Source organism: Chlorocebus sabaeus, chromosome 21, assembly GCF_047675955.1.
Source record: "Chlorocebus sabaeus isolate Y175 chromosome 21, mChlSab1.0.hap1, whole genome shotgun sequence".
Classification (NCBI taxonomy): domain Eukaryota; kingdom Metazoa; phylum Chordata; class Mammalia; order Primates; family Cercopithecidae; genus Chlorocebus; species Chlorocebus sabaeus.
This window is the reverse complement of record NC_132924.1, coordinates 89437778-89451511: the sequence shown is the minus strand read 5'-3', so window position 1 is coordinate 89451511 and position 13734 is coordinate 89437778. Positions and strand designations below refer to the sequence as shown.

General features: G+C 35.9%; 1 long non-coding RNA gene across 1 annotated transcript in view; it reads left to right on the top strand.

Moving 5' to 3' along the window:
* LOC119626214 (uncharacterized) overlaps positions 1–13541 on the top strand; it is a 126139-nt gene extending 112598 nt beyond the window's left edge. Inside the window, exons 3-4 of the long non-coding RNA XR_012090401.1 lie at positions 5343–5455; positions 12235–13541. This is a non-coding gene — a long non-coding RNA (uncharacterized lncRNA). The remainder of the gene's footprint in view (positions 1–5342; positions 5456–12234) is intronic.
* The last annotated feature ends 193 nt before the right edge of the window (positions 13542–13734 follow it).

Below are 13734 nucleotides of genomic sequence, written 5' to 3'. Positions count from 1 at the left end.
CCCTACAATGTAACCTACTTATGCTGACGGTCACATTCAATGAGATAGGTGAGAGGAATCGTTGTAGAACTGTCATCTGAAACTGCCCAGCAAGAGATGTAACCTTCTGAGATATGAAGTGGCAGAGAAAAAAAATGGAAATCTTCTTAGAGTGGAAGAAACTAATTTGCCTTTCTTTGGGCACATGCATGTCTTTAACTGTGCAAGGAAACATATATTCAATTATTTGTTAATAACACAAGCACCATTACTATAATAGTTATTTAAAATAATTTGAAGTGAGTAGCATATTTTAATAATAATCTGTATTTGCTTAGCATTAGATGTTTTCATGCAACATATTTTGACAACATTCTGGTAAGGAGGCGTGGCACATAGGATTTCCCCATTTTGCTACTAAGAAAAGTCAAACACTTCGCATGTTAATTGAGCCTCAAAGTCAATCAGTTAGTAGACAGTTGAGTGTAACTAATACCCATGTCCATTGCTTTTCCACTTGACTACTCTGCACTTAGTAGTAAGATGTGGAGTGAAAATATGGCTTATGGATGACTTAATCTTAAGTGGTTACTTTGAAATACATCACTCAAATTAGACATAAAAGACTTTCCTCGCAACATCCAATGAATGACCAAATCGCTTTTCCTGTAGGCTACATGTTTAACCTCAACTTGGCCAAATACATATCGCATGCTTGCAGCACTCTGCAGCTGACAGCAGTTTGGTGGGAAGTAGGTTTGTGGAGGGATTAGGTATCTGTAGTCATTCATTCATTTATTCATTCATAAACGTTCAAATAGCAACTACTGAATGCCAAGCATCAGCCTAGATTCCAGTGCTACTCTTTTTTTTTTTTTTTTTTTTTTTTTTTTGAAATAGGATCTCGCTCCGTTTCCCACACTGGGGTGTGGTGGGGTGATCATGGCTCATCGTAGCGTCGACCTCCCAGACTCAGGTGATCCTCCACAGGCCTGTGCCAGCACACCTGGATAATTTACTTTTTTAAAAAATTTTTTTGTAGAAACTGGGTCTTTCTACATTGCCCAGGCTGGTTTTGAAATCTTGGGCTCAAGTGATCCTCCTGTCTTGGCCTCCCAAAATGTTGAGATTATGGGCATGAGCCACCACACTTGGCCTCCAGTGCTGCTCTGTCTGACACAGTAGCTGTGAGCTACAAGGGGTGATTTAAAATGAAATTAATTGAAATTAAATCAGAAATGCAGTTTTTCACTCTCACTAGCCATATTTCAAGCACTCAATTGCCACAAGTGGCCAATGGCCCTTACTGAATAGTGTAGACATAGATTCTTAAAGGAAGAACATTTCTTTAAGAACTTTCCTTTTCCTCAAACAGAAATAAAGCATTTCCCTTATTGCAGAAAGTTCTGTTGGATAGCAGAGCTGCTGAGTTATAAAGATACAAAGGGACTAGACTTGGTCCCTCCATTTTGAGAACTTACAATTATTGCATGAACTTAGAGTACATCATGGAAATTCTATAACAGGGTATTAGTTTTAGTTTAGCAGATTTTTCTTATGCCAGTCACTATGCTAAATCCTATGGATACAATGAAAGGTAAAAATTGCTCTCTGAACCCCAGTAGTTTACAGTTCAATGGAGACAAGAAAAAAGTGCCTCAAGGCTTTCAGGACCAGAGTAATTCTGCCTGGGAAAGTTACAAGAGGAAAACACAGTTATACATATTTCTTCTGTCTTCTCTACCAACGTACATGGCTTGTGTTTTTTTTTGAACAACACAGAAAATACCTTAACAACTGTATCATGTAATAAGTAATTATTATAATTTTGCACTGACATTCTCAAAGCACTGGGCTCCCTTTGCTCTATTTTATAAATGAGCCTGGACCATAGGGTGAGAACCATGACAACTTCTGAATTCACTTGGCAACATTAATCATAGGGCAGGCAATTAGACCTCATGCCAGTGATGTTTCTCAGTGCAGCCTCACCCCCTACCATGGGAAAGTGAAGGAGACCTTTAAATCTCCTAATGGCCTCACGGTTATAAGGGTGCCCAGCAGTGATCTTTTACTGAAACTTCTGGCAGCAGCTGTTTTGTATCGCTTCTACCTTTAGCATATTTCATTTAAGTTGCAAAGGTAATGAAATAGTTATGCCCTTTACAGTAAGATAACTCATTTAATTTGTGAGTAGTGGCTGTATATTAACTGTGTTTTCTGAAACTTGTGTGAAAGGGACATCTATTTATTGACTGAATTATGGGGGTGGGGTTCTCTATTGCTATCTGGAGCTGGGGCCAAGGATTTAACCCTCAGGTTCCTTCCTTGCTGGCATCAATGTTACTGTACAGGCAGGAAGTTGCCCAGGAGTGAAAGCACAATGCTGCTGAGACAGAAGTCTATTTTAAGCTGATTTATTTCCTCACTTGAGTGACCTTGGATAGATCTGTCTTCTCTCTGTGCCTCTGTCTTTGTCTCTACAATTGATTCAGATGCAGTATTTATTGTACATGAGATATGCTTTGAAATTTTTGCAGCCTTAGTTGTTAATGGGAGACAAGGCAGTCTTAGCTCTCAATCTGGATTTATTTCTTGTTCCACCAGTGGCTCGTTAAGTGACCCTAATGGAAGGACCAGTACTCCTGGAACTTTATTCTTCTCATCTGTAAAATGGGGTTGTGAGCATGCCTCCCTTCCTATCTCAGGGGAATACAAGAGCATACATATGTGGGAGAATTTGGGGGATTGGAATTTTATGAATATTTAGATTATAAACAGACATGTTTGTTGGTCTGCCTGTCACAACCCTGTCTCAGATTAACTTCCTCTTCCTTCCATGGCCCCTTGATTGGGCAAACTTCAAACAAGGTGACTGAGCTCCCTTAGCTGCCACTGACTGGATCAGGATGGACAACAAATGTAGGAGGAGTTAATCAGGATCTAGCCTGAGCCAGTCAGACGTCCCCCTTGAAACCATGCCTCTAGAAATACAAAAAATGGAAGTCAGAGGATGATGGATCCTTGAAATAACAGGTCAGGTAGATCTTGAAAACTTTTGACTCAATCCATATTGATGAATGCAAGAATAATTCTGCTCTACAAAGAGAGGCAAGAGGAAGGCTTGGGGTGTATTAAGAAAAGCAGGTAAGTGACCCTGGGCCACTGGAAAGAGTGAGACAAGGTGATGGTATGAGTGGCTGCCTGAAACTTTCTAATTCATACAAGGTCTGGCTCTGTTTTAGGCATTTTTCACATTTTCATTCACACCACACTCTAATGAGGTAGGAAACGTTACAGCTGCTGGTTTAGAGAATGCAGTCCAGCTATGGGACTTATCCAGGGTAACACAGCTGGTTTTTAAGTTGGCTGAGGATTTAATTATAGATTTCTACTTCTAGGTTTAAAGTTCTTTTCTGCTACACAATGGCCTATTATTTAAGGTTGAAGCTTGAAAGAGAAATAAGAGGATATAAGGAAACTGTTCTAGTCCAATGAAAATACTGAAGGCTGATATTTTACTTGTATTGTGACTGAGTAATATTTGAAATCATCCCTGATATTTGTCCCAATGCCAGTAGCCTCACCATTAAATTCATCTCTTCCTCTGGAATTTGAATGACTCTACCATTTTTTTTCCTACTCATCCCACTCAAGTAATTTTTCATTTCTGTTGGACCAAGAGTGTGAGAGTTTACAAGGCTATCATATATTTTACTTGGTATTTACTCATGGTTCTGATAGATATTTTCTGTGTTTGGTCATCTGCTCTGTGAAGCCTGCATCTTCAAAAATTATTTTTAGAACACATTTTAGTGATAATTACAAAAGCAAGCACCAACATTTCATTTAAGATCTAAGTTGGTATAAAGTATGTATTTATTTCACCAAGTCAATCAAAGGTTTTCAAATTTTATTTGATAGAACTACTTAGTCAAACAAAATGTTATGCTGAAAATTAATATGAAAAGAAATTAAAACAGAACTTGTGTGTTTGAGGGAAAGTGGTAGACACCATGTCACTGACCCTTTCCCTAGTCCACCTCTGTCATCTTAGGGGAGCTGGTCAATACCTTGGGATTCTATAAGGCACAGTTTTAAAGCCACTGTATTAAACTGTACAATTGATTGTCAATAATTTTTATTCTACAAAAAGTTATTTTCTCAACAGAAAAAGAGCAAAATAATAATTTCATCTTCGAGTTGCCTTTGTAGGGGCTTCACTGAGCTTCCATGAAGACAAAGACCTTTGTCTTGCTTATCTTTTTGATCCCTGCAATACCAAATAGTTGCTCCATAAATGCCTGTTGAAGGAATAACGTGAACAACTATTAACAGAAACTTGGACTAGAGAATACATTATTTGCATGGCTTTTAATCATTCACTCTTCTTTTTTTCCCATCGATGACACACAATGCTATTGCAATATTGTCAAATGGTGTCACACTTACGCACTTTCTCCCGAGCACATAGTGAGTTTCTCTATAAAGAATAACTTTGAAGCTAATAGTCATGGGTATTAAACTCTTTAGGCAACCTGGAGTTGGTTATTTAACCACTCTAAGCTTCTATTTCTTGATCTCTAAAACAGAGCAATAGTATCTACTTGACCTAGATAATAACACATAGCACATAGGGCTGTTGTCAGTAATATTTGCAAAATGCTTAGCATGTTGCCTTATGTGTGGTATGTCTCAATAAATAAAGGTTATTATTATTTAGCAGGCAATATGAAAGGCAACGAGGCAAAAAACACAATCACTGTAAAAATACAAAGTCACTCTGAAGCCAATTTATATTAATCAATGTGCATATTGTGCTATGTACTTTACTGAGTGCCTACTTGTGTCATACAGTCAACAGAACTTTCTGTCTCACAGTTGGCAGTTAATTAAATCTCACCTTTTCCAAGAGATTGTGCAATGTGATGGGGGGTTTAAGAAACATCCTCTCAAAAGGACGTTGACTGGTGCCTGGGATAGTTATTATCTCATTAATGGTTGGCATTATATTGATACAACTGAAGTAGAGGAGTAGGTTTCTTTCTTGGCCATTTGAAGAGTGGCTCAAACTGGCAGCTGTTGCTTTTTTAAAAAAATGACTGCCTTTTTCCTGTTGCAAATACCCCACCCTTTATGCCAGTTTTCACATGCTTTTCAGTTGTGTTGTCAAAGTACTAGGCAAGTGTATAGTTTTATCTTTTTGACACGCAAATTACTCAATTTTCTATGGAATCAAATCTCTCATTCTAGTTGATTTTATTCACTTTCTCCCTGCCTAACTCTTCCCACTCCTCTTTCATCACAATAAAATAATCCCGACTTCCTTACTTGCAACTTTCTTTTATTTTATCCTTTGCTAGCTCTGTGGAAGTTTGAGTGACTCATTACAGAGAGGAATTGATGAAGTCAACAGCTGCTGGAAAAACTTCTTTTTCCTTAATAGCTGTATCAACATGTGGTTGCTATTATTCAAGTAAGAAAAATATGTATATCAAACATCCATGGTAGTCCTTGCTAAAGTTTTCATTAGAGAAACTCATGTTTTGACATTAACAAAAGTTCAAACGGGTACCTTCGAGGATGTTTTGTTGGAGAACAAAATCATGGAGAGAAATAAAGTCTATAAAGAAAAACAAATGGCAAGCATGTTGTTAATAATGCTTTAATTTATTTCAGAGTGGGTTAGGTGATTTTCTTCATGGCATTATTAGTGGCACTGCAGAAATTTGGCACCCCATGCCTTCATAGTCTCCAGGATGGTCTGACCATTCATCCAACAAATATTAATTGCTTGTCATAGTAAAATCTCTGCCTTATGGAGTTTAAATCCTAAAGGGGGTGAAAAAACTAAATATTGTGAACAGTTAAATGAAGTAATTACTCAATATGATATGTGCTGTGAAGGAAATAGGCAAGAGGCTAAGATAGAGATTCAGATAAAAGGACTTGCTTCACTTAGGGAAGACATGGGAGACCTCTCTGAGGGGTGACATTGAGGCTGAGACCTGAAGAATGAGAAGGAGTTAGCAAAGTAGAGAGGATTGTGTAAGATCATCTTGGTCAGAGGGAGCAGCTGTGCAAAGTCCTCTGACTTTGAGAGGGACCATAGCATATTCTTGGGACTGAAAGAACATCAGTGTGTCTGGAGCACAGATCATGAGGATGTTGTGGTATGAAATTAGGTTGGAGAGATAGGCAGGAGCTGAATCATGTGACTTGGTAAAGAGACGTGATTTTATGAATGCATTTTACTTAATGCAGTGAGAAGTTACTAGAGGATTTTAAGTTCTGTGTGTGTGTATGTGTGTGTACCTCTGTGAAAATGTGTGTTGCTGTAGAGCAAAGTGGCCAAATGAGTTGGATGGGGTTAAGGATGGAAACAGGTAGGACTACCTAAAGTAGACCAGGATTTAAATTATGGCTGCTCACAATGAGGTTGTGGCAGTGGAATTGAGGCAGGGGTGCAAAAGCAAGATACATTTTGAAGATGGAACTGACAGAATCTGGTAATGAACTGGCTATAGGTCTTGAGGAAAAGAAAGGTCTACGGGAACTCCTAGGTTTCAAGCTTGGGTAGCTATGTGGATGACTGAACAATTAAATATGATATAGAATGTTTGGCAGGGTGGAGGAAGCAAGAGTAGTACAGTTTGGAACAGCGTATGATAGAGATATCTATGAGACAGCCACGAGAGATGAGATTGTCTGGAGAGAACACGCACACAGAGACAAGAAGAGGGCTTAGGGTGAAGCCTTGGGCTATTTCTTCATTTATGGGTTGGATAGAGGACAGCTGAGGAGTAAACGATCTCAAAAGCAGAATAACAAACTGGATGACAAACACCCCTGGGAGCACATATATTAGAACAAAAGAACTAATAATTTATATCTTCTTAAGTAAACATCCTAATTGAGAAAAAGAAATATATTAGCAACATGAAATAAGAAAAGAAATTCCCCCCACAAAAAATGCCATGTAAAATATCAGGATAAAAATGTAGATTTGGAGGAACCTAATAGGTGGGATAAATAGTGACATAGATACAGCTGAAGAATGATGGAGTTGAAAGACCACATGGAAGAATGCTTCTAGAAAGATAGAAAAATCACACACAGGTCCATTATATTGAGATTTAAGAATGCCATAGGCAAAGAGAAAATGATAAATGACACAAATGACATCAGTTTTCAATAAATGCAGAATGCCAGAGGCAATGGAGTAATTATAAAAAAATACATAAGAAAATAAATTTGAAGGTAGAATTTTACAATGAATAAATTTGTCATTCAAACATGTGATGGCAATAAAATATTCTCAGGCATACAAGGCTTTACCATAAAAGAACTCCCACTGAAAAGATGTTTTAACATAAGCACTCAAAAAAATAAAGCAAGAGAAGAAAAAACATCAAGAAAAAAAAGAACTATATCCAAAATACCACAGAATTAAAGCTCTGTATGTTGTCAATATGATTGGCAACCCCCGTCGGGGGAAGGCCAAGAGTCATGAACATATACTGAAATTCTTGTCTAGTTAGAGGATATACATACACATACAAATGTATATAATATACTGTATATATATATTAATTACTTTAAACAAGAAAGTATTAAAAAGAAACAAAAAATGGGATACTTGCAATAAAAAGTAAGAAAATAGAAGAAAACAAAAATGTATCAACAATCACAATGAATATAAACAGACCCAATCGGCCAGTAAAAGAATAAACTATCAGATTGGATAAAAAACAAAATCCAACTCTGTACTGTTTATAACAGTCTCACATAAAGTGTAAGAACATGGGAACCGTACAGGCACACAGTCTAAGAGATGCCATGCACATGACAGTCTCTCTAAATGGCATTCCCTAGAGCTGGGTAGTGTACTGCTGATATTGCTAGTGCATGACAGCCCTCAGAGTGAAAGACTGGACCTAAATACATCAGGAAAATGTTTATCTTTTATTTTGTTTTATTTTATTTTATTTTTTTGAGATGGAGTCTTGTGATCTCGGCTCACCGTAACCTCTGCCTCCCAGGTTCAAGCAATTCTCTTGCCTCCGTTTCCACAGTAGCTGGGATTACAGGCACCTACCACCACGTCCGGCTAATTTTTGTAGTTTTAGTAGAGACAGGGTTTTGTTGTCTCTGTTAGCCAGGCTGCTCAAACTCCTGACCTCAGGTGATCTGCCTGCCTCGACCTCCAAAGTGCTGGGATTACAGGTGTGAGCCACTGCACCCGGCCAGGAAAATGCTTATCTTAAGTAAACAGGTATAACTATGTAAGTTTTTAGCAAAATAAACTTTATGACAAAACAATAATTAAAGATGGGAAGACTAACTTCCTAACCATAAAAGGTATGTAGAACCAACTTATCAGTGAGACGAAATATTTCTACACAGGTATGCACTGAATAGAGTAGCTTGAAATGTATATAAAGTAAACAATCATAAATCTATTAGGAGGGACTGATAGTCTAGTCTTCTCATTGAAGAAACAGACTAGACAAAAAAGTCATTAAAATATAGAAAATCTGAACAACAAAACATAAAGCTGATATAATAGGCATATATTGAATTCTGCATCTAAAAATTAGAGGGTGCATATTCTTTTGAAACATACATTAAATATTTATAAAATTTATCATGGACCTGACCATAAAATGTCTTAATACATTTCAAGAACAAGTATATTTAGATCATATTTTTTCCCAAAATAGAGCTAGAAATTAAAACCAAAACTAATTTAAGATATTTTATATATTTGGCAATTAAAAAACATAACATTTGCCGAAACTCATTGAACTGTAGTTAGGATATATGTATTTCACTTTAATGTTGATCATATCTCAATATTAAGTTAATTGCATTTCTAAAGACAACCAGTCAACAATTAGCAAATATGTACTAAAATAGTCGCTAAGTATAATAAATATCATACTTGGAATAAATAAATCATAAAACATGAAAAAACTCTACATAGAACATTATGAAACTTTGCTAAAAATGCTTATAAAGAAATAAATGAAACTCTTCTTCCATGGTTAGAGCTAGGAAGCCTTGGTATCATACACATGCCAATTTTCCAACTTGATCTAAAGATTCAATTCCAATTAATATTCCAAATGAATTTTTATTAGAAATGGATGAGACTATTTTAAGTTTTTCTGGAAAATTAAATGGCAAAAAAATAACCAAGGCACTTAGAAAGTAAGGAGTAAAGAAAACAGGAAATTAAAACTTGTCTTACAAGATTTGAAGACTCACTTTAAAATGTTATATGAATACAGGAAAAAAAATTGACCAGTGGGCTAGAATAGAGAGTTCAGAAATCAATCCAAGTATGAATGGAACTTCAATAAATAACAGAGGTGGCATTATAGTTTAAAGGAGAAAGGAGGACATTTTCAGTTAATGAAGTTAGCAAAAATGGTTGTCTCGTTCAGAAAAAAATGAAATTGGATTCCTACATCATGCCACACAAACAAATCAACTCCATGTAACTGGATTAAGGACTTAAATGTTAAAAGTACATCTTTAATGTGATTGAACATATTGCAAAATATTTTTATGCTAGAAAAACCTAAGATATTTAAACTCTTAGACCACAGTAATGCTAGTTAAAATACAATAAATATCTTACTGATCTTGGCACAGGAAAATCTCTCTTTGACATGATAAAAAGTACTAAAAATAAAAATGGATAGCTTTGAACACTAAAGTCAAAATACTTATGTTCACTAATAGACATTTTAACAATGAAAGTGAAAATAAGCATAGAAATTGAGAAAAGTATTTGAAACACATGTAAAAATAAAATGATAAACATTAAGAATCTATAAGAATTCCTATGACTCAATGATAAAAGACAAACCATTTTTTAAAAACCCTTGCTGAATGACATGTCATTTCCCAGAAGAAGCCCACATGACCAAAAACCAGTGAAGAGACACTTAACCTTACTGGTAATCAGAAAGGTATAAATTAGGACTAAAATAAGATACTATTTCACACCCACTTGATTAGCAAAATTGAAGAAGTGTGACAGTTCCAAATGCTGGTGGCTGTGTAAATTGCTATTATTACTTTGGAAAGTCATTGGTCATATCTAGAAAAGGTGGGAGTGTATCATTTTTCAGGGCTGAACAATTCAGTCCTGATGATAATCCCTAGAGGAATTTATGCCCACAAGCCCTCCCAGCGGACATATAGAAATATGATTATAGCAGTACCATTGGCATACCATGTCCTCCTCAAGAGGCAGCTGGATAAAAATGGGTATGTTCACACAACAGACAAATATATAGCACTGAAAACGAATGACCTAGAACTATTTTCAACAATATGAACAAATCTTAATGTTAAGTGAAAAAAAAAATCAAATGCCAGAACAGTCCATTCTGCATGATACTCCTTAAAAAGACTTTTAAAAGAACTAAAACTAGATTTTTTTTTCTCACCTTGGGAGATTGTATTTAACATTTTTTAACAGGCAAGAAGATAATAAATACAAAATTTTGGAGGATGGTTACCTCATATGGATGCAGGGGGATGGGTGGATGGGAAAGAGAACGAACAAATGTGTAGTTGTGAAATCTAGTTCTTTGATTTGGTAATGAATTCATAGGTGCTAATGAATGATCATTAAATAATAAAAGCAAATAGAAGAGAGCTCCACGTGAACCAAGGATGACACTGACTATTGAGCATGCCTATGCCTATATCTGGGAACCAGAAATAAAAAATTGTTTAAAAAACCTGTTCGGCTGGGCACTGTTGAGCACACCTGTAGCTCTAGCTTCTCAGGAGGCTGAGGTGAGCGGATTGCTTGAGCCTCCGTGTTCAAGACCAGATGGGGCAACTTATCAAGAACTCATCTCAGATAAAACAAAAACAAAAACAAAAACTAAAACAAAAAACCCCCAAAACCCCAAAATCTGCTTGACTTAAAATTATACCCTACCTACAATTATAGGTAGGGTAATTTAATAGTGTTTAGGCAATGTATATAAATAATTCTTTTGTTAATTTTGGTTGTAAAAGAAAGGAGAAGAAGCATTGATGGTTGGAGGAGGTTATAAGGTTACGGGAGGGAATGTGTTTTTTTTTAAATGATGAAGTTATATGTGATGTTTGGAGGCTAATGAGAGCAATTCAGAACACAGGGAGAGATAGATAGTAAAAGAGTTAAACGAGATGACACATGGAGCAAAGATGTTGTGAAAATAAGAAAGGATGAGATTCAGAGCACATGTGACGAGAATGGTTTTTGCTCAGAGTAGGGAATCATCCATTTTAGTGGAAGGGAAAAATAAGATGAGAGCAAGTATCGGTAGGATTGGTGTGCACTGGGGAAGTGGGGAGAGTTTGCATTGATGGTAAGTTGGGTAAAGCACAACATCTTGAGACATTCATTATTACTAAAGCAACTGGCAGATCTAAGAATGAATATGAAAGTCAAATAAATGAATGGAGAGTCCTAGAGAAAAAAATAGTCTTGAATCTTAATGGTAAAATGGTTCTATCGGTTACTTGATAGAACCTAATCTGATTCTGTGGAGATTATTTAATATTTGTCAAATAATATAAATATTAGAGTTTATTTCAAAAAGTGTGTTTCTTTCCATCATTAAAATCTCTGTCTTGGAGTCTGCACATCAACTTGTCACTTAGTCATTTTATGGTCTTGAAAGTCACTGAACTATAATGTGACTGAATATACTCTATTATGAAACATTTTTTTATGTCATAAAAACTTATATGTAAATGTTTAAATCAAAGATTTTGGTAAATTTGTGAGAGCAGTTTTAATTTTATATTTTAGACTCAAAATGTTTTAATTTGCAATTTAATTGGCGCCCATGTTGTTGACCATTGCTTGTTCTCAGTAGAGACACAACTTGCTTTCTGTTTTGCGGGATTCCCACTAACTGTATGATTTGGTGTCATGGTTTAGCCCCCAGATTCTGGAGCCAGACTCCATGGGTTCATAATCCTGACTTTGTTAGTTACTAGCTGTGTGACTCTGAGCAAGTTACTTGACTCTTCTGTGCCTCAATTTCTTACTCTGTAAAATTGGAATGATAATGATGATACATACCATATAGGGTTATGGCAAATATTACGTAAACTAATACATTTATAAAAGATACACTTGACATACGAAGTTAATTACAAGTTTTAACTATTACTTAACTTCTGCTAATGTTTACTCCAATTCTGCTCACATTACTTGCTTATTATGCCTTTCAGAGTGGATGAAATAATTCTGCAAGCCAGTGGGAACAGGAAGCTTCATGAAGAGGAGAAAGGCTTAGGGCTCAGAAACCACACAGAGCAGGAGGATAGATGAGTGGAAGGAACAGAGCTTTGAGGATAGACACCCCTGGATTAGACAATAACTCCAATACTTATTAGTGATGGTGAACGGGTGTCTTTCTAAAACTCTTTAAATCTTATTTGTAAAATGGGGACATCAATATCTATTTTGAAATTTTGTATAAATTTGCAATAATGTCTGTAAAGTATTTGGCAGAAGCTCAGAAATGACACAATTCTTTAAATCCACTCACCCCCAAATTTTAAACAAAAAATAGCATTATATCCTACACATAATTTTTAAATTTTACTATTTAAGTTAACATCATGCTATGAACATGTTTCCATGTCATTAAATATTCTATTCCATCCAATATTTAAAAGTTAATAGAAGTCTGTTAAATGCATATACCATAATTTATTTAACCGATTTGGTTGTTTTGAATATTTATGTTGTTTCCAATGTATTATGCTACTGACAATAAAATAATGAACATCTATGATGATGAACCTTGGTATGCCTCTATTATTTTTATTTAGTAAGAGGAATTGTGGGATATATCATGTGTGCATTTAATTGTCTTCCAAATGGCTTATACCAGTTACTCTCACAGATGCAATGAATGAGTGTGCCCACTCGCCTGCATCTTCACCAGCATAGACATTACTTTTGTTTTCCGTCTCTGCAGATTTAGGTGAAAATAATGTCTCATTGCTTTAACTCTTACTATTTCATTCCTAGTGAGTATAAGTTTTTGTATGATTGTTGTGTACTTCTTTTGTGAACTATCTTTGCTTATTATTCATCTTTTTCTTAATGTATGAAAGCTCTCTGTATTTTTAAGTATATTATAATGGTACTATGCATTCAAATCTTTCTGTTATCAGTCTTTATCATTTGTTTTGTATTTGTTTCTACTGTTTTTGATATATAGAAGTTTGATATTTTATGTGTTTATTGCCATGACCTTTTATTTTATGATTTCAGCCCTCTGTGTTATGTTAAGGGTGCCTTTCTTTACTTCTCCCCTCCACCCAATGTTAAAAATATGGATTATAAATTAAAACATAGAACGTTTGACTATTAGCACCCACATCAGGGAAGGTATGAGACCTTCCTTGCTTGCTTCCTTCCTTCCTTCCTTCCTTCCTTCCTTCCTTCCTTCCTTCCTTCCTTCCCTCCTTCCTTCCTCTTTTTCTTTCTTTCCTTCCTTTCCTTTCTTCTCCTTTCCTCTCTTTTCTTTCCTTCCTTCCTTGTTTCTTTCCCTCCCTCCCTCCCTCCCTCCCTCCCTCCCTCCCTCCCTCCCTCCCTCCTTCCTTCCTTCCTTCCTTCCTTCCTTCCTTCCTTCCTTCCTTCCTTCCTTCTTTCTTTCTTTCCTTCCTTGTTTCCTTTTCTCTTTCTGATGGTCTCACTATGTTGTCAAGGCTGGTATG